Source organism: Mustelus asterias, chromosome 13, assembly GCF_964213995.1.
Source record: "Mustelus asterias chromosome 13, sMusAst1.hap1.1, whole genome shotgun sequence".
Classification (NCBI taxonomy): domain Eukaryota; kingdom Metazoa; phylum Chordata; class Chondrichthyes; order Carcharhiniformes; family Triakidae; genus Mustelus; species Mustelus asterias.
The window spans coordinates 42,235,314-42,257,906 of NC_135813.1; the positions used below are offsets into that span (position 1 = coordinate 42,235,314).

Sequence of the window (22,593 nt, forward strand, 5' to 3'; positions counted from 1 at the left end):
GAACCTAGTACACTCTAGTTTGTATAGCTCACATACATGCCACCAAACCAGTTTAACAGAATTGGTTAATGCAAATTTCAATCTTATTCTGCAACCGACTGTATAATGGCTTCATGTGTCTCCAAGTAACCTGTGCAATACCAGGAATACATTTACATGATTATCACACCTCTTTGATCAGAATACTTACATGAATTTGAACAGCCACGTGGAAATGTGGGGAAGTAAATATTCTTGCTGGAAGATGCGTGCAAACCCTTTCCTGACAGATGATCCTCAAACCAAAAGGTTTACTGCTTTTCTCCCCCTGAAGATGCTGCCAGATGTGCTAAGTATTTCCAGCATTTTCTGTTCTTATTTCACCACTGATTAGAGGAGGACTTAATAGTCAGCGATGTGCAAGCTTCTCAGTCTTGGAGAGCTTTCCTAATCCATTTAACTCAGGTCAAGCCATGCTTTTAGCCACTAAGCCATCAAGATAAGACTTCCATAGCTTATTTCACAGCTATTTGCAGCCAACAGATGGAGGAAAGTTACATGTGATCAGAAGTGGGGACCCAAATGACATTTTCCCCACTTAGCCCAGGGACAACAAGGCCAACTCTGGTGCTGTAAGTGCTGTCCGAGTTGAGACCAGCTAACCTGGCACAGATTTCTTGCCTGCATGGATTAGTAAAGAACAGCATGGTTTTTATTCACTAGACCAGAGAGCTTTTCAAAACAATGCGATTAGGATAGCCACAGCTAAATCATTTTTCTTTAGAATCACATTCATTTATTTTTACTTTAATCTAAATTACATTACAGATGCTTGACTTTTACCCAGCTCATTTTGCACAGGAGCACAGAAGTCTTCCTCTTGCATGCAGTCATTTTATTCTATTTCCCCATTCCTGACAGCGGGAGCATAAATGATTCATATTGCCTCCAAGTTAGGGGAGTGTAAATTCACTCAGGATACCCTATGATCCCTGCTTAGACAGATACTGAGTGATGGTTGACCCAAGTTTAGCATGCCTGGCCACATTCGCTCTCTTGGCTCATACTAGCAAGTGTAACTTTGGCAAGACCGCATGGGAGCTGTTGACGCCAATGAAAATGCACTCCAACACAAAGGCACCACATTCCCACGGTCTGCAGAGATTCAATAACATGAGAAAATCCACTGGACGCTGTATGGAACCCCTCAAGCTCTATGTATGACATGGATTGCATATGATAAATATTGCAATTGTACTGAGGCACCTCAGAATGCAACACGCTCAATGGAGAAAAGTTGAATTTTATCAAACTTTCTAATGTCTGATTAGAAATGTTTTGCAAAGTACATTTACTAATTTTATGAATAAAGTATATTTTTAGGAAAACAAAAATAAGAAAACCTAAATGGGAGGGGGGGTGGGGGGGGGTTCAAGAAATTAGTTTTCCCTTCGGCTTCAGATATCCCAGCACAGAAGAGATTAAAAAAGAATGAGAGGCCAACAGCAAACAAAGACTTTGAAAAGCAATGCCCATGGGGACTGGAATCTGACTGAATGTGACAACACGTGAAATGAGGTGCAAGAACCAACGTCATTCCTGGCAAAACAATTACAAGGAATAAGAAAGCCACCATGTAAAACCTGTTTTAGACAAGCAGCTTGGTGTAGGCTGATTCATAATACAGACAGCATAATTCAAGTCCACCATTGTGTATTCTCTGAAGGTCTGCTTCGCTCTCAAAGAACTACCATTGCTGGATTATCTTATTTACCAATCAAAATGTACAATCAAATGCATTCGCAATGAAGCAATAGTCAAGGTATTGAACCAACAGTATATTGCTTGCATGCTCAAATAAAGGACAGGTGCTCGAGACATCTGCAAAGAACACACAGGCAACAAGCAGACTGCAAAGCTTTCAGTCAACCCTTCCCTATAACGCCAGCTAGACTGCTTCAAAGGAACCAGCAGAGTCACATTTTGCAAGGTGACACCAAAATACAATACAGGAAGCAACTCTGTTTAATACATGCTTCATTCCAAAACATAGCCTTAAAAAGTTTTGCATTATTAAAGTATCCAGCAGAACAGTGAACATGCCACAAAACTTGTGATTTACGTCACTTTTATACAGGCGGCTCAGTATAGAAATGATTTGTGTTGTGGGCAGTTTTCATTATTTTAAGTAAGGACAAAGAACAAGAACAAAGAAAATTACAGCACAGGAACTGGCCTTTTGGCCCTCCAAGCTTATACCAATCATGATGCTTTAACTAAACTTAAAAAAAAACTGTTGGTCCTTACTTGGACCGTATCCCTCTATTCATGTACCCTGCAGATGCCTCTTAAAATGTTGCTAATGTACCTGCTTCCACCACCTCCTCTGGCAGCATGTTCCAGGCACCCACCACTCTCTCTCTCCATGAAAAACTTCCCCTGCAAATCTTCCTTAAACTTTCCTCCTCTCACCTGGAACCTGTGCCCCCTTGTAATTGACACTTCCACCCTGGGAAAAAGCCTCTGACTATCCACCCTGTCCATGCCTCTCATAACTTTGTAGACCTCTATTAGGTCTCTCCTCAGCCTCCCTCTTTCCAGTAAAAACAATCCTAATTTATTCAACCTCTCCTCACAGTCAACACTCTCGAGACCAGGCAACATCCTGGTGAAACTTCTTTGCACTCTCTCCAAAGCTTCCACATCCTTCTGGTAGTGTGGTGACCAGGCTGCACGCAATACTCCAAATGTGGCCTGAAAACACCCTTCCACCACTACTCACTGTCTTCTATCATCAAGCCATGCGACACATTCGGCATGGTGGCACTGTGGTTAGCACTGCTGTCCCACAGCGCCAGGGACCCAGGTTCAATTTTGGCCTCAGATCACTGTCCGTGTGGAGTTTGCACATTCTCCTCGTTTCTGCATGGGTTTTCTCTGGGTGCTCCGGTTTCCTCCCACTCTCCAAAGATGTGCGAATTAGGTTGATTGGCCATGCTAAATTGCCCTTAGTATCAGGGGGATTAACTAGGGTAAATACATGGGGTTATGGGAAAAGGATCCGAGTGGGGTTGTGGTCGGTGCAGACTCAAAGGGCCTAAAGGCCTCCTTCTGCACTGTATGATTCTATGAAACCAGTCATGTATCCATCTAGCCGGTCCACCCCAAATCCCATGTGATTTTAATTTTTGTACCAGTCTACCATGTGGAACCTTGTCAAACATCTTACTAAAGTCCATATAAACTACATCCACAGCCCTTCTCTCAATTATCTTTGTCACCTCTTCAAAAAGCGCAATCAAGTTGGTGAGACATGACCTTGCCCATACAAAACCATGTCGCTTGTCACTAATTAGTCCATTTTCTTCCAAATGTGCATATATACTGTCCCTCAGCATCTTCTCCAAAAGCTTCCCCAACACTAACGTCAGGCTCACCGGCCTATAATATCCCTGCTTCCTTTCTAAAGCAAGGGAACAATATTGGCTATTCTTCAGTCCTCTGGAACCTCGCCCGAGGTCAAAGAGGATGTGAAGATATCTGTTAAGGCCCCAGTTATTTCTCCCCTTGCCTCCAGCAGTAACCTGGGATAGATCCATGTGGCCCTGAGGACTTGCCTGCCTTAGTGCAATTTAGGATACCCAACACTTTCTCCTTTTATATATTGACATCCTCTAGAGCGTTCAAAGGTAAGGTAAAGTCGCCACAGTCCCAGATGACCATATGTTGACTGGTGGTGATTTAACCTGAGGATCACCACACCTCAGAGGCGAGGGGCAAGGTTGAGAAGGCAGATCCTTCATGAATGACCTCAGCCAATATGGGAATTGAACCCAAGCTGTTGGTGTTGCTCTGCATCCCTAAACCAGCTGTCAAACCAACTGAGCTAAACTGGCCCTCAATTTTTGAAGTTAGTGGTTGCAAGCAAGGGTCATTAACAGCCAAGTCCTATATCCTATCTTCATAGGAACATAGAACTTAGGAGCAGGAGTAGGTCATTTGGCTCTTGGAGTCTGCTCCACCATAATAACATGGCTGATGAGGTTGTAGCTTCAACTCTACTTTCCTGTCCGCCCCCCATAACCCTCCACTCCCTTAAATACTTTATGTCAAGTTTTAACTCACTGTTAATGAACCTTGCTTGCACCCTCTATCTTCAGAAATTGCTATTGACAGAAGGCTAGAGCCGAGGTAATAGCTGTTGCACAATGCAAATTTGAGGCCGGTATTTTTTAATCCCAACAGCAATGCTTATTTTTTTCATACTGCTCTTCACATATTTCTTATTTATGAAACTGAACAATTCTTCTCAGAGGTGTTTTTGTTTTTGCCAATCCAAACTAGAGCAGGGTTGTGGTGGGATAAAAAACTGCAAATATTCATCAGGTCATAGAGGTTTGCAGCATGGAAACAGGCCCTTCAGCCCAACTTGTCCATGCTGTCCAGTTTTTACCATTAAGCTAGTCCCAATTGCCCACGTTTGGCCCATAATCCCTCTATATCAATCTTACCCTTGTAACTATCTCAATGCTTTTTAAAAGACAAAATTGTACATGGTGTGGCAAAGAAATATACAATACAATCACAGGATAAAAGGTAACTTCCATGGGGGTGATGGTTAGCGGTTTACACAGCAAACAACAGATGCACAGTTTGAATTCATTCTCAGGATGTGGATAACACTGGCAAGGCCAACATTTATCATTTATTCTTAGCTGCCCCAAGATGATGGTGTGGCAAATCAGTAGTTGCGAGACCAACTTAAAAGGGTAGTAACGGCAATCACACTTCTCCTGGACTGAGATTACGTGGAGCAGACTGGGTCAGGATGGCTGTGTTCCATTTCTAAAGGTTCAAACTGTGGGAGTTACATGAACTAAGCTGTAAGGCTGCTAGAATTTCAAGCACTTTTAAACCATCTATAAAGTAGCATTGCATAAAATAAACCAATGAAAGCAGGGGGAAACCACATTCACAGAAACACAATCCTTTTGTGTAAACATCCTTTTCATGAGCCCCAAATTCAGCACCTTTTCCTCACAAAGTTTAAAGTTTTTTATTTATTAGTGTCACAGTCTGTGGAGAGAGAAACTTTTCATCAGAAGGTCTAATTTAATTGCATTTTCAAAACCCCAATCTAACTTAGGACCAAACTCTATAATTTATGTAACCAATATCACAGGTTTAAAGTACTTGAGGAGAAAGACATTTCAGAGCCAAGGAGGGAAATGCTATGATCATTGGATTGGTTCATTCTAACAAAGAGCCAGTACAAGCATGATAGGCCGAGTGGCCTCTTTCTATGCTGCATTGTTTTATGATCCCATGACACAAATCAATTAAAAAGGTCAAGATGATAAAGAGAAAGTTATTCCAACAAATTAATACTCAGATTAAGATTCTCATTTAAAAATATTCATGGGAATAAAATGTCTTTTAAATAAATTTTTAAAAACATTTGCACTGTTGTGACAGCATGATTTGTCAAAGTAGCCTTGACTGCTGTGCAAGGCTACATTTAAACATTGGTTTATTTAAAGCTTTGCTGACTGAATTAATTATAAACCCCTTTTCTTCTGACAAAGGGCTGCTGCAGCAGACTCAAAAGTATCATCATACTTTCTACAAAACAACAAATCAATCTTAAAAATAATTATATTCAATTGATCTTGGATTCTATTTATACCAATCCTCCCACATGATGTACATCAGCCTTAAAAAGACTAGGTCCAGATCCCAACTAAATATAATAAGTGTTCTGCAGCAACTGAGAGCAATTGTAAGCAACTGCAAAGTGGAGCTAGCATCTTGGAAGACAGAAAACCAGTTCTAAATATTTCCAGAAATTATAGTTAATAAGATTTAAAGTCAAATTTCAAAGCTTGTGGAAAGGTTGGACTATTTTCTGCAAATTGGTCAAAGGGGAGCAATTCTTGTGAGGTTCATGTTGCACCACGTTATATTAATCAGCAGGGTATGTGATGCGCGACACGTGGAACCAAGGCTTCGATATTGAAGGCTTTTATTGTGTAACAATGGAACTACTAACACGAATACACCAGTTCAGACTGAAGGGGTCCTGCCGGAGCAGAGGGTCTTATACCTCGCCACCGGAGGCGGGACCCCACTGGAATGTGCCATGATAACGCTTATAACAGGTAAACACCCTAACCCAACAACATTGTACAACCCCCACAGTAACAACACCCTAGCCCAACAGTAACATAATAACAACCCCCAGTGGTGAACCAACGATGGTTCACCACATTCACCCCTCCTTTAAGAACAAAAGGTGGCGGGGTGCAAGAAAAAAACAGGTCATATAAACAGAATTCACAAGTCTAGACGGTCTGGAGGACCGCACCGACGCTGTGATCTCCTCAACACCGGTTGCGAAACCGGAGCAGGCGCTTGCGGTGGCGTTCTTTCCAAAACAACGTCTGGCTGTCCCCTCAAGGACTCCCGGGCCGGCTGGCCCTGGTGAGGCGATGGTGCAGGGGATCCTGGAACCTTTGGTGGTGGTGGTGGTGGTGATGATGGTGGCGCCGATCTCCGAGTCTCAGGCAAGCTGTACATGGGAGTAAAAGTGTTATGCACTGGTCCCGGTGCTGACCGCGCCACGTCTGGGGAAACAATGAGGAGTAGTGGATTCGTGACTGGGGGAATAGGAGCGACAGGAGTTGCTACGTCCCCTGCGGGCGCCAGGTCTCTAATGGAGACAGTGTCCTCTCGCCCGTCAGGATATGCCACATAGGCATACTGAGGGTTGGCGTGGAGGAGTTGGACCGGTTCGACCAAGGGGTCGGACCTGCGAGCCCTCACATGTCGCCGCAGAAGGACGGGTCCTGGGTACGTCAACCAGGCTGGCAATGAGGTTCCCGAGGACGACTTCCGAGGGAATGAGAACATCCTCTCGTGGGGAGTAGCATTGGTTGCCGTACACAGGAGGGAGCGGATAGAATGGAGCGCATTTGGAAGGACCTCCTGCCAACGGGAGACTGGAAGGCCCCTGGATTTCAGTGCCAGTAGGACAGCCTTCCAGACTGTAGCATTCTCCCTTTCCACCTGTCCGTTACCCCTAGGGTTGTAGCTCGTGGTTCTACGAGAGGCAATCCCGAATGAGAGCAGGAATTGCCTCAAGTCGTTGCTCATGAACGACGAGCCCCTGTCGCTATGAATGTAGCAGGGGTACCCGAACAGGGTAAAAAGCTCACTGAATGCCTTGATGACGGTGGCAGTCGACGTGTCCGCACAGGGGACAACAAACAGAAACCGGGAATACTCGTCTATTATGTTGAGGAAATAGACATTCCGGTCCGTTGAGGGAAGGGGGCCCTTAAAATCCACACTCAGCCTCTCAAAAGGGCGAGTGGCCTTGACCAATTGTGCCCGGTCTGGTCGATAAAAGTGTGGTTTGCATTCTGCGCAAATCCGACAGCTTCTCGTCACTGACCTGACATCCTCCACCGAGTAGGGCAGGTTGCGGGCTTTGACGAAGTGGTAGAGTCTGGTGACTCCAGGATGACACAGATCATTGTGGAGAGCCTTCAAGCGGTCCTCCTGCATGATGGCGCATGTTCCGCGCGAGAGGGCATCCGAGGGCTCATTGAGCTTCCCTGGACGATACATAATATCGTAATTATAGGTGGAGAGCTCAATTCTCCACCGCAAGATCTTATCGTTCTTGATCTTGCCCCTCTGCGTGTTACTGAACATAAACGCCACGGATCGTTGATCCGTGATCAGGGTGAACCGCTTCCCTGCCAGGTAATGGCGCCAGTGTCTGACTGCCTCCACAATGGCCTGAGCCTCCTTCTCCACCGCTGAGTGCCGAATTTCGGGGCCTTGAAGGGTGCGGGAAAAGAACGCGACGGGCCTGCCTGCCTGGTTTAGTGTGGCGGCTAGGGCGAAGTCAGATGCATCACTCTCCACCTGGAAAGGGATGGATTCATCCACCGCGTGCATCGTGGCTTTCGAGATGTCGCTTTTCAAAGCCTTGAAGGCCAATTGGGCCTCCGGCGTAAGTGGGAAGGTCGTGGACTTAATGAGCGGACGAGCTTTGTCTGCGTAGTTGGGGGCCCACTGTGCATAATACGAAAAGAACCCGAGGCATCTCCTCAGTGCTTTCGTGCTAGCGGGCAAGGGAAGTTCAGTAAGTGGGCGCATACGGTCTGGATCAGGGCCAATGACCCCGTTTTCCACCACGTATCCGAGGATGGCTAACCTGCGCGTACGGAATACGCACTTCTCCCTATTATAGGTCAGATTCAGGCGAGATGCAGTGCGCAGAAAGTGTTGGAGATTCGTGTCGTGGTCCTGCTGGTCATGGCCGCAGATGGTGACGTTATCCAGGTACGGGAAGGTAGCCCGCAACCCGTTCTGGTCCACCATTCGGTCCATAGCACGCTGGAAGACCGAGACCCCATTGGTGACACCAAATGGAACCCTGAGGAATTGGTATAGACGACCATCCGCCTCAAAAGCCGTATATTGTCGGTCCTCTGGGCGGATGGGGAGTTGATGGTAGGCGGACTTAAGGTCTATGGTAGAAAACACTCGGTACTGCGCAATCTGATTGACCATATCAGAAATGCGCGGGAGAGGATACGCATCCAGCTGCGTATAACGATTAATGGTCTGACTATAGTCGATGACCATCCGAGGTTTGTTCCCGCTTTTGACTACCACGACCTGCGCTCTCCACGGACTAGCACTGGCCTGTATGATCCCTTCCTTGAGGAGCCGCTGAACCTCAGATCTAATAAAGATCCGGTCCTCAGCGCTGTAACGCCTACTTTTAGTAGCGATGGGCTTGCAGCCAGGTACCAGATTTTTAAAAAGGGATGGTGTAGTGATTTTCAGGGTGGATAGATTGCATGCGGGGCGCTTTGGGCAATTTGGAGGCTGCGGCTGATTCCCTACTGCCAGTGAAGGGAGTGGCCCACCGTACTGTAGGATCACACTCTTCATGTGGACCATAAAGTTTAGTCCGAGGAGAATTGGCGCACAAAGGTGAGGTAACACAAGGAGCCTGTATTGCTCGTAAATTGTGCCCTGTACCTCAAGAGTTACCATACATCGTCCTTGGATCGGTACAGACCGGGACCGTGATGCCATGGAAATTGTCTGCTTGGCAGGGAGAACCCGGAGTCCACACCTTTTAGCAGTTTCAGGGTGTATGAAACTTTCGGTGCTCCCACTGTCAAACAGACAATTCACAGTTCGACCACTAACCTTTATATCCATCATGGAATTTTCAAGTCTGTAGTGCCTGGTCTGGTCCAGGGAGATCGACGCCACCGTTGGCCCCTGGGCGTCACTGCATGCTGCCGATGTGGATGTTGAGGACCCCTGCTGGTCGCTCCTAGTCGTCGTGGACCATGATGGCCGCCCCCATGAATCGCACGTGGGCGAGGGCGCCAAACGCAGCGACTCCTGGTGGTCTTCCTCCTCCTCCGTCAGCCACGATGGCGCCATCCTGGGTTCGCACGTGGTCGGACCTCGTGGGTACTGCGACGCCGAAGGAGATTGTCTCCGTTCTGGAGGGTTACAAGCTGCACTGCCGTTTTTAGACTTGGACCTGCAGACTTTGCCATAGCGGCCTTTTTTACCGCACTGGCTGCAGATTGCCGTTCTTGCCGGACACTGTTGCCGTGGATGCTTGGCCCCACCACAAAAATAGCATCGCTGGCCACCTGGAGCTGCCGCCGTCGTCGGATCGATCTGGGAGCGCGGGTTAGCGGGGCGAGGAGGGAGCTGAGCTTGCTCCTGCCACGTTGACTGCACTTGGTCCTCGGGGTACAGCGCCAAGCTCTTCGACGCCGCTTCCAGCATCACAGCCATCTCCATTGCTTGGGTCAAGTCGATTTCCCCTTTTCCAGCAATTTAAGCCTGATGTACGAGGACCCTACCCCTGCTACGAACGCGTCTCGGGCGAGGTCGTACATATATTGTTCGGCTGATACGTCTTTACAATCGCAACCCCTGGCAAGCTGCAGGAGCTCATTGGCGTAGTCCTCCATGGTTTCGCCCGACTGCCGACGTCGTGTAGCGAGGAGGTAACGAGCGTGTATCTCGTTGGGTGGCTTCGTGTATCGTTTTTTTAGGAGCTCGACGGTACCCGGGTAAGTGGGAGCTGCACGAATGGCGAGATAAATCGTGTCGCTTACCCTTGCGTGGAGGACCTGGAGTTTATCACTGTCTGTAGTGATAGCTACCGAGGCTGCCAGGTAGTCCTCGAAACACTTCCACCAATGGTCGAATGTGTTAGCGGCACCGACCGCACGTGGGTCCAGTGTCAGACGATCCGGTTTTAAGATCTGTTCCATACTCTTTTTTTGTACAGCTGTGAGTTTTCTGTTACACAATAAAATTGATGCGCGACAATTAAGCACGTGGAACCAAGGCTTCGATATTGAAGGCTTTTATTGTGTAACAATGGAACTACTAACACGAATACACCAGTTCAGACTGAAGGGGTCCTGCCGGAGCAGAGGGTCTTATACCTCGCCACCGGAGGCGGGACCCCACTGGAATGTGCCATGATAACACTTATAACAGGTAAACACCCTAACCCAACAACATTGTACAACCCCCACAGTAACAACACCCTAGCCCAACAGTAACATAATAACAACCCCCAGTGGTGAACCAACGATGGTTCACCACAGTATGCAACACCAGTTATTCATTTCTATTAGCTGATAGTATAAAGTTAATCTCCCATGATGTACCATTAGTTACAAACTGTTGGGTATGTGCAGTAATCAATGCATCAGAATGGTCATCTAGTCTGATTTAGGTGAAAAAGAAAACATATTTTGAGACAATTATTTTGTGGAAAAAACTGGAAATTCTGACAAAAAAATAAACCCTTAACAAAATTGTTAAAAAATAAGGAAACAGAAGTAGGGACAACTTCAATCCACGTATGTGAAGTTAGAGGGCTCCATTTATACTTCAGGACCTTCACCACCAGGAATAAGCATTGTTATGTTGTTTTCATTTAATAAGATCTGGTCCAGTTTTGTCATTCTTCTGCCTTTCGATGTGGTCAGATTCTGAGAAATCTCCAAGCACCATAATGGCAAAAAAATCAGCAAAACTCAGCAGCGTTCCTACAATTTTCTTGTCATTTTTCATAACCATGGGAACTCGCAAACCAGCACATTTGTCCATCAGCTCCAGTGGCAATAACGGAGATGGATTGGTTCAGTCCAGCACCATCTTCTCAACAAGTAGAAACTATTTTGATACACTGTAGGAGCTAACAAGACAAAGGAATCTTGAATCCAATTAAAAGCTTCAGCCTAATGAATGTCTATGAAATGAGGAGCACACTGAAGTACACTGGCCACAAGATGGTCTAAGGCAGTGGTTCCCAAACTTTTTTCACTGGGCTGCACTTTCGGAATAAAAATTTGCTCGCGCCACACCGAATTTTTTATTGATAAGAAATGCATTCAAAAACAAAAAAAAACTCCTAGCAGTGCTTGATTCAATGTTCGAACGGCGATCCTGGATCACAACGTGGACTCAGATCGTCCTCAGCCTCACTTGATGCTCTTGCTCTCACTTTGGAAAAATATCTATCCATGTTTAAATGTTTCTTTGATTGTCCTTGAATCTTCCCGCCACACTTGCCATCTTCTCTCGCCGCACCAGTGTGGCACGCCGCACCCTTTGGGGACCACTGGTCTAAGGCATTAGCCGAGGCCAACATAATAGTTATCAAGCACATCTAACTATATGGCAAACAGCAGCTTGCCTGGCTGTGAACTCTCCAAACTCAAATGTGAACAATTAAGTTCACATTTTGCCTGAAGCCATATGGCTGGACACCAATCAGTACTTTTTTTCTTTCTAGACATCAGGAGACAGAGGGCACTATGCCCAAACAAACACTATTTTCATTTTGTTCCTTTTCCTTGGGGAGCAGTGCAGAGAAACAAAAACAAATCCATTTGCTGTCAGCAAAATTCGCCTCCAAACAAAAAAAAGCAATGCAAGCAAACTATAGACAAAGTTATGCAGGCTGTTAAAATATAGTCTATTTTTCCTTAGGGATTCAGGCAATTTAACTTGGCTGGAGTGGGGCACCTTATTTCACTCTCAAAAAGCATTCTTGCTTTGGATAATGGATCCTGGCACACACACAACTGGTCTCCTTGACAACAGTCCATAAGCTGAAACAAATGTGTTCCTAATGGCCAATACTCCATTTTGACAGCTAGCTGGTGTTTTAACAATCGTTGAAGCTTAGGAAATGTTGTTTTTAAAATGAATGCTAATAGCTGCTGGTTTGTCTCTCCAGTGCCAACAGGGAAGGGACTGTGCAGTTTGCAGTTTCAACAATAACCTAGCTCAAGGAGTGGAATTATCACAACCCAAATCTCAACGCAGGTGGCAGAAGAAACAGACACAAACATGGCTCTAAAATTTAATACTGCATCTTAAAAAATATATAATCCTCAGCCACAAAATGCCTCAATCCAAAGTCAAGTTATACCCTCTTGTCTCCCATTTTCTCTCCTCCTTCCCTGAAGATCAAATTATTCTGGGTACCGCGCACCCCCTGCTACCATGCCCAATTGATAACCTCCCTGTCTGAGCTGATGGATTGCTGGTGTTCGGAGGGCTTTTCGACATGGGTGAAGGAATTGGATTGCCAATTCTGTGCTCTTGTTATGCAGGGATCAAATGTGCAGCATCCCAGGTCTGCATTGCTCAATATCAGAGGAGCTACATTTACAAATCCAGCCTTTGGAGAACCTCAGAACATTCAGCTATGTTCAACTTCGAGCAGAACATTTCATTTTTGACCACTGGATAGATTCGCAGGGATATAATGAATTTAAATTTGCTGTTGTCAATTAAGTGCAGCAATTCAATCCCATGGTAAGACAGAGAGCACAGTGGTTTCAAATTAGGATATGCTGGATAGCACATATTCACTCATCACCAGAAGAAAATAAAAAAAAGAGGCAACTGTAGCGCTGTTCTCATTTAATCAGACCCATAGTCTGGGCAAAATACTTCACTCCTTTGGTCAGGCAACAGGCCAAAGCCACCTCCTGATTTCTGGGCAGTTGGTTGAAATTAATAAACACCATTCCAGAAGCCAACATCCACTGTAGTAAAGGAGTTCCCAGACTGGGGTTGGTGACCAGTCTCCAGGGGGTTCGCAGAGCTGCTGGCTACCAGCAAATGCCAAATCAAAATAAGCAATTTAAAAAATAATCACAGCAATGAATAAGCCAATCAGAGTAAGACCTCATGGAGCAGTGGATGCTGGTAGGCTGACTGGATCCGAGGGGCTTTTTTCTGATTGGACCCCCTTAACATACCAATGTCCCGCTTGATTATAACAATGACCTGTGTGTTCAAACAATTCCCCCAGCAAAATGCTGCTGCAACAAACTGATGGCACAAGTTATTAATTCTCAAGAATCAAATTACAGCAAAACAATGAAGTCTCTCATGTTCAATATTATAAACTTAATTCCTCTTCAATAGATCCGAGAGGGAGCTGCATTAAGGTAAACAAATGAATTTTTTTCAACCTTAAGATTGAGCTCTCCCTTAATAATGAAGATTTAAAAGATAACCCACATTCACTAAGGTTTGACAGCTACAGTTTAAATCCTACTTTCCACAATAATCCTGTGATTAGATACAGAAAGGGCTTTGGTCCAACTATAATACTCGATCCAAGCCATTACTGTAATGCCAGTGCTCAGATGGCTTATCTTAATCTTGAAAGAGCACATCAACAATGTTATACCAAAAAATGTTTTGCATGAATCATGGAATGACAGCAATCTCTTATTTCCTGAGGAACACTTTGTACTGTAGCCTGCACAATAGATGTAGATAAATGCATTTCTATATTATAAATTGCTCTACCTGCAAGTGCCACACTGTTATATATAGCTCAAAGTTGAGAAAATTACAGCAGTTATTGGGCAAGTAGTGTAGAAATGGACAAATTCTAATCGAATAATTCTTGACTTTCAGGATCACAAATAAATTCAGATAAAATCCTGAAAGGGCTGTGGCATTGCTTGAAATTCTACATTTTTGATCATATGTTTCAAAAAAATTACCCATTGAAGGATTTCAAGGTTTGAAATATGTCCTGTTTTACATCTAGATTAACTAGCTCAAGGATTGGTGCAGTGCTGTGTAAATGTGTCTTTTATTTATAAAAGCCAATATCGAAATTTGTTTCCTGTTTAACTGCAGTTTATCAGGATCAATACTGTATACAATTAGCTTGGCCTATTTTTGCTAGCATTTCAAAATTTTGGGGTCAAATATCCATACAGGCTGTTCAACAAACTGCAATCTCTACTGCAGGGTTTTTAGGGCAACTATTTTACACAAAGTAAAATAAAATTGAATATGGAACATACTTCAGTATGTGACACATAGCAGTTCGACCGAAACTTTAAAGAGGAGCTAAAATTAAAATCTCAAAATGCTGCATCATCCTATGAACGCCTCCACAATGAAACTTCTAAAGGTTATGTCAGGTCTGAATGATTCACAAAGTACCAAATGATGCGAGATTGAAAACAGCAATGATGCCCCACAGTTTTCAATCTAATCCGATACATAACAATACTTTTGATGTTGAAAAAGTGTCAGCGGTCAGCATAATATTTAAGGTCAGTGAATAGCATTACCCTTAAGGATCTGTAATTTCTGTAATGATGCACGCTCACAGACTTCGTCAGGCACACAAAGGGTATTTATTAATAAGATAAAAACTGTACAGAGGCTAGCAGCTGCTGAAGTGTCAGAGGCTCTGTAAAACACATACATAAATATTCTCTGGGCCAGTAACCTGAATTTATTAGGTAAGACACGTCACTAGACAAATTCAATCTCTTTCTTCCCATCTGTGAGATCTTGCCACACGAGGAGATTACTGACAAAGATATAAATTTTCAGCAGCATTTCTGAAACCTACTCGGTCAAAAAACCTACAATTGTTTCAAAGCATATGACATGGCAGGATTTCCTCTGAGGAAACAGGATAATTAGTTAATCGTCAAGGCAACCAAAACAAAAATGGCTTTGGTGAATGCCTCAATATTATTCACTTAATTTGTTAATCTTAAAAAGTTGACATTTGTGACTCCATCTTAGGCTATATTATGAGTTGTTCCAGTGTTATATAGTTGGGTGTTTTATTTCTGCTCTTTACATAGCATAATCTTCCTATTAAAGTGTAGTAATTGGTTGTAAACCACCAAGGTTATGAAAGGTGCTTTATAAATGCAAATCTTTTATCATTACAAAACTCATGGTTGAACAGGTAAACACAGTAAGAAGTTTCACAACACCAGGTTAAAGTCCACTTGGACTTTAACCTGGTGTTGTGAGACTTCTTGCTGTGTTTATCCCAGTCCAAAGCCTGCATCTCCACATCATGAACAGGTAAAAACAACTGAGCTGCAGAGATTGAAGTGCTTGGCTCATCTGACGACGAGACCAAGCAGGCTTCCAGTCTCCTTGTCATGGAAAAGGGTTGAAGGACGTGGGTCTTTGGGTCAAGGTGACTTCAAGATGATAAACCAAACAATGGAAACTTGATATCAAATCAACCTCGGTGCTAGAGTCACTAAACTGATATATTCAAGCAGACCGAACAGGCGCCGGAGTGTGGCAACTAGGGGATTTTCACAGTAACTTCACTGCAATGTTAATGTAAGCCTACTTGTGACTAATAAACAAACTTTACTTTAGCATCAACCAAGCTTACAAACAGAACCTGCAGGTGTAAATTTGAGAGCCTTTCCTCTTGATTCCAGATGACAGAGCAAGCCAACATTCTAGACAGCAAGGTGATTTGAAACTGAACTTTACTAGTGCTTTATAATGTTAAGCTGAATAATTTTAGTTCGTTAAACTTCAGGAGCACCCCAAGCTGATTATCAAAGCCTTGCCTTTGTTATGCCCAAGCTTGGGTAAACTCACAAGTTTAGCTGAAATCTCAGAATTTTCCACAGGCAAAATCACTCTGGCTTTGAAACGCTTTTCAGTGTTTCTGTGCATGCAGATAAGCACAACCCTGTCATACAGAGTATAGTGTTTTCCTTGTGCCCCTCACCTATTGCAGGCCCTTCTCTTTTGTGCCTAAATGATGCGCATTCCTTCACTTTCTATAAAGCATTATGCTGTCCAATATTTGAATGGTGATCCCAACTCTGAAAATATTTCCAGCACCACCCTCTCTCACTGCGTAGAGGCCACAGTTATCTGCAAGTCATTCACTCATCTCTTGCTTTCAGTCTTCGTATGCCCTCCTGCTGCCATGTGTATGTCAGCGACTTTCTTAAACCTGTGTGTCTCCCCCTCTCTCATGCTGTCCTCACTTTGGTTGTGCCTCTGTTTCACTGATATCAGTTTGATACTGTATCGCTATGCTTAATGGTGCTCCACTTTCCCAGCCATTTCCACTATTGAAATTAACAGGTTAAATTCAGTGACCCCAAACATTGCAAGAAGACAGAAAGGAAAAGACAAGTCACCCACTTTACACAAAGTAGAATAACCCTGGAAACCTGCAGTCACCAACTGATACCTAGGGCTGTGAAACGTGGCTCCTCAACTATTGAGATGGAATGTGCAACTGGTAATAGGTAGGAATTGTCTTTTAGTTTTGGGTAAAGCATTTTCAGATGCAGTAGCTTTATTCTGTGCTCTTTGTGAAGGAGTTAGAAATTAAATAAGCTACTAATGAATGAAGTTTATTCAAAATGTCATTCTATATTACTCTATGTTTGAAAAAATATTTTTTATACCAAATCTCTTGAGCTTTAAGAGTTTGTCACTTGATTTGAGATTGAGAGTTTGGCATGACCAAATGAAACAGCTCCTACAAGGAGAATGCATTGACTCTAATATGGGAAACTGAAACACTACAAATGTTGGTGCGCTTCTCAGGAAATTTTTAAACATAGAATCATAGAATAAAATCATAGAATAGACTCCCTACAGTGCAGAAGTGGGCCACTCAACTCATCGAGTCTGCACCGACTACAATCCCACCCAGGCCCATTCCCGTAACCCCACATATTTACCCTAGCTAGTCCCCCTGACACTAGGCTCAATTTATCATGGCCAATCCACCTAACCCGCACATCTTTGGACTGTGGGAGGAAACTGGAGCACCCGGAGGAAACCCACACAGACACGGGGAGAATGTGCAAACTCCACAGTGACCCCCGAGGCCGGAATTGAACCCGGGTCCCTGGCGCTGTGATGCAGCAGTGCTAACCACTGTGCCATCGTGCTGCCCCATGCAGAAGCCCTTCTCCTTAGCTGGTGCTCTGCTAACCAACTAGACTAGGTTACACAATGATGCAAATCTCAAATGAAAAACCCAATCAGCAATCTTTCAAAGTTTCAAGGAGTTAAATGGCTGGTAAAGTGTGCCTTGTAACCAACGTTCTCATCACTGAATACAGTAGCTACCTATAGCTATGAGAAAAACAGATAGGATAGATCGGAAGAAACAATATCTACTAGCTGTGGAATCTGGAACTACAGAACATAGCTATAGAGGATTACAGCAAACTAGGGTATGGGTTTGGAGCTCTCTTCCACAAATAACAATTGATACCAGATCAATTGTAATTGTACAACTAAGATCAATAGATTGCAAATGGAATCTGGGATATGGGGTAAAGTCAGGGAGGGATATACGACAGATCAGTCATGCCCTCATCGAATGGTATAAAAGGCACTAAATGGCGCACTGTCCCCAAGAACATCGTACAATATGTTAGTTACTAGTAGCTAATTGGAAATCCAAAATGGCCAACTGCATTTCCAATTAGTGAATGAAATAAAACGAATAATCGACACCCTGTGACCACAATACTCATTCATTACATGGCATACACGTGTACTTTAACCCTTTTGTACATTTGTTGGTAAAATGGCCAGACAAAAGACAGGAAGGTGACTATTTTTTGATCATTAAGTGGTTTATTTTCTTGGTGACCAAAATGGTGGCAGACGCTCAAGTAAAAATAGACATTGGGCCATGCAAAGGTCTGTTAACCTCGGGCGGGATTTTCTGGTTTTGGGGTGAGTACAGCCTGAAAATCCCACCCATAGAGTTTTACAGCACAGAAAGAGGCCTTTTGGCCCATCATGTCTGCGCTGACCATCAGGACCTACCTACGCTGATGCCATTTCCAGCACTTGATTCATGTTGTCAGAATATTTGAATTTATTTTATGCCAGTGTATCCCTAAATATAATGGGGCCGGATTCGCCCAACCCGCTCTGCTAATTTTTTTAGCACAGCGGGCTGAGAGATTCTAGCGACGCCCGAAGCACGGGATCCGTGCTGAACGTCATGGCCGCTAGCTTCTCCCCGCGCCGGAATTGCAGCAGCATCACATCCGGGCACAGCAGGGGGGGGGGGTGCAATCTAACAGGCCTCCTCCAGAGGGTCGGGCGGTTGGGGGCTGCCCCTAGGGCATTGCCACATTGGCAGTGCCAACCTGTGCCCCTTGGCACTGCCAAGGGGCAAAGTGGCAATGCCTGGGGCACAGCCATCGGTGGAGGTGGGGACTCCGCTGCCACTCTGCATTGGGATAGGTGGGAGAGAGAGGGAGGCCAACGATCGGGGCTGGCCGCCGGGGGGTGGGGCCGCGGGGGGGGAAGAGAGAGAGAAGGGGACCGGGAGGGGAGAGGACCGCAAGGGGGGGGGGGGTCGTCAGGGGAAGGGACTGCGCCGGGGGGGGGGGGGGGGTTCGGGTGTGTGCGTGTGTCGGGGGCAGGGGACTGCAGGGGGGGGGGGGTGTGGTGTCGGGGGCAGGGGACCGCGGGGGGGCGGGGTCGGGGTCGGGAGAGGGGGACCGGGGGGTGGGTGTGTGTGTGTCGGGGGAAGGGGACCGCAGGGGAGGGGTCAGTCGGGGGAAGGGGACCGGGGGGGAGGGGGGGGGGGGGTCGGGAGAGGGGGACCGGGGGGGAGGCGGGGTGTGTGTCGGGGGCAGGGGACGTCAGGGGGGAGAGGGAGGGGTCGGGAGAAGGGGGCCGCGGGGTGGAGGGGGGAACCTTCGAGGTCGAGGGCCTGCTTTGTGGGGCTGGCCAGCGATGGAGCTGATCAGCAATCATGAGGCTGGCAGTGTGGGGCCACTGCGCATGCGCCAATCTCAGCGCGATGCTGCCGGCCTCCTGGGCAGGAATAGGCCCCGCCCCCTGAAGTGCTCTCTGCAGTGCACTGTGGGAAATTCAGTTTGTAACCCCCGCGGAAAAAAGTGAGATTTATTCCAGTTTTCACATGAATTCAACACTCGAAATTTTTTTAGGGAGAATTCCGGCCAATATCTCGGCTTGGCAAGTGTCCACATCCATAAGGATGATTTTATTAGCTGCTGGTGTTGAAGACTCAAGCTCTCATCAATAGTTTTAATCATTACAGCCCGGCTCGTGCCTCAATTTCCATGCAGAACCTGGTTAGAGAAGCCCATGAACAATAAAGTCTAGACTTCTGAAACTGGCTCTTTCACCACTGCTGGAGGAAGGGAATTTAATAACTATGGGTATATCTGTGTTTTAATAATAGAATATTTAAAGTTTTTTTTAAATTTGGGTAGGGAAACGGGGATAGGGCCTGGGTGAGATTGTTGTCAGTGCAGACTCAATGGGCCGAATGGCCTCTTTCTGCACTGTAGGGTTTCTATGGTTCTATGGCTTCCATGGTTAATTTCTTGAGTTTTTTTGTTCCCATAGGCATTTTACCATCCTGTTTTTTTCTCTCCCAGGCTGCTACTGTGAGGTTCTAGCTTCTGACTGTGTGCTTAGTTTTCTCTCTCCCATTTCCAATTCTTCCTCACCATCTACTTTCTAGATGTTCAGCTACATCCCAATTACGTCGGGTCCCCAACTAATGCTGCTCACTCGTGCTCTCTCGCCTTCCCTCACTCTGCCCAAGTTCTGGTACTTTGTAGTCACTAGTTTCACAGCACCATTTGGAGTTTAATGCATTGCATGCACTGTGTGTCATACATGGGGACACAAAAATAAACTGTCATTTTCTCAGTTTAGTGTTGATTATTGATTGCAACTTTGAGCCAAGACTGGTACAGGAGTTTGGACAATAAGCATGGAATGGTTGGTGAGGATGAATGGGAGGATGAGGGGTGATTGGAGTAATGGGAAAGGGAAATCTGGTTACCTAACCTTGGGGGATAGGAGATTGAGAGAGAATGGATGAAAGGGTGAGAGGAATGTACAGGGGTTGAATAGGTATCATAAAGTGATGGCGTGAAAGGGGTATGAGTGAGGAATTGAGTGATCGGGATGAAAAGTGTATCCCTAAGAGATGCCAGCTAAACATTCACTCACATTACAAGGAGCAATGCAGGCTGCTGTGCCACATTGCCCACCACATCTGGAATAGTGTGTAGTTTTGGTCTCCATATCTAAGGAAGGATATACTTGCATTGAAGCATTCAGGAAAGGTTTACTGGATTGATTCTGGAGACAACAAGGTTCTCCTAGGATGAGGGGCTGAGTAAATTGGGTTTACACCTCACTGATGTGGTTAGCTTTTCTATTCCTGAAGACGCACCCAGCCTCTTTTTAGCTTCATTTGCCTGGTTTTATGATTTCTGCTTTACATAACTGGCAGATCGTCTGAGGCATTACTCACAGTAAATTCTATCATCCTCTATTTTATAACAAAAGTACTATTCCATGGAATCCAATTCATCTGCTACAAAAGTGTAGCTTTTATTCTGACCTGCTTTACCACCACAAAATCCAATTGTTCCAAATAGGGATATGGTGAGATCAGTCAGTTTCATTACTAGTAAGAAAAATTTACACATTTTAAAGTTTATTTATTAATGTCACAAGAAAGCTAACATTAACATTGCAATTAAGTTATTGTGAAAGTCCCCTAGTCGCCACACTCCGGTGCCTGTTCAGGTACACTGAGGGAAAATTTAGCATGGCCAATGCACCTAACCAGCACATCTTTCGGACTGTGGGAGGAAACCGGAGCATCCAGAGGGAACCCACGCAGGCATAGGGAGAACATGCAGATTCCACACAGACAGTGACCCAAGGTGGGAATCAAACCCGGGTCCCTGGTGTTGTAAGGCAGCAGTGCTAACCACTGTGCCACCCCTGACAACATAACTGTAATTTTCCCTCCCTGAAACCATCTCTCAAATCTTTCCTGTGCCTTCTTTCAAGCCTTCACATTCTTTTAAAAGTGTGGTGTCCAGAATTGGACCCAATATTCCAATTGATTCAAAACCAGTGTTTTATAAAGGTTGACTCTAACATCCTTGCTTGTGTACACTATGCCTCTATTATAAAGCCCAGAATCCCTTATGCCTGTTTGACCACTTTCTCAACCTATTGTGCCACTCTCAATGATTTGGGCACATATATCCACAGATCTCTCTATTCTTAGAATCGTGCCCTATTTTTGTATTGCCTTTCCTCATTCTTCCTACCAAAATGTACCACTTCACACTTCTCTACATTAAATTTTATCTGTCTGTCTTCTTGAAGTCCTTGCAGTTCAAAATCCTTCATCTCCCTGGAGTCTTAAAAACACCATTCACCCCAACTCTCTATTCCCTGTCCCTCAACCAACTTTGCATCCAGTCACTGCCCTTTTTATTCCATGAGACTCAACTTTGTCAAGTTTATTATATGCCAATATATTCAATGCCTTTTGGAAGTTGTGTATACAACATCAACAACATTATCATCAATTGCTTCTGTTATCTCATCAAAACACTCACTATAGTTAGTTAAACATGATTTGTCTTTAACAAATCCACACTGACATATTCTAATTATTCCAAATTGTCCAAATGACTTAATTTTGTCTCAATTTATCTTAAAAGTTTTCCCATCGCCAAGGTTAAACTGACTAGCCTCTAGCTGATGGATTTTCCTGAAACATTTTGAACAAGGGAGTTAAATTTGCAATTCGCCAGCCCTCTGGCACTAACCCTGTATCCAAGGAGGACAGATGATTATGGTCAGTGTCACTGCAATTTCCATCCTTACTTCCCTGAGCATCCTTGGAAGAATCCCATCTGGCCTTGGTGACTTATCACTTTTAATATAGCCAGCCTGATACCAGTCTTCAAATCAACTTTTGACCATCCCTTATCTTAATGATCTCCTTTGCGTATTCTTGTAGATTTCTGCTTCCAGGTCACATCTATATCTCTACACACTTTCCAGCAGCTGTCACTGGATTGTGATCAAGGGCATGATCTCCATTTATTTATTTCTTGCCCCAAACCTGAAGTGAATTGTAGTGCCCATCACTGTTCTCTATTTAAGATCAGTCAAATTAGCACCAGTCTTTCTGGCTCATTATTGTGGGTGATTTCTTCAGTAGCTAGTCCAAGTACGGAAGCCAAGAATCTGTCAACCACACGGAGGAACCTGAAAAAAAATCACATTTTTCCTGAGGCTTTAGCAGAGTCAACAGAGGAAGGAAGGCATCTGACACAGTGACTCAGTCACGAATCAGTGGAAAGATCCTTTCTAAGGTTATTGTTTTCACTTTCCTCAGTAACTTGGCAGGTTTCTTGTCTTTTTGAAAAAAAAAAC

At 44.8% G+C, this 22,593-nt stretch overlaps 1 protein-coding gene and 1 pseudogene across 1 annotated transcript in view; both read right to left on the bottom strand.

Moving 5' to 3' along the window:
• The window catches only part of LOC144502562 (neural proliferation differentiation and control protein 1-like), a 176,303-nt gene that overhangs the window by 96,207 nt on the left and 57,503 nt on the right, over nt 1–22,593 (bottom strand). The gene's annotated exons all lie outside the window — the stretch shown is intronic.
• LOC144503100 (U6 snRNA-associated Sm-like protein LSm5 pseudogene) lies at nt 10,932–11,205 on the bottom strand (annotated as a pseudogene).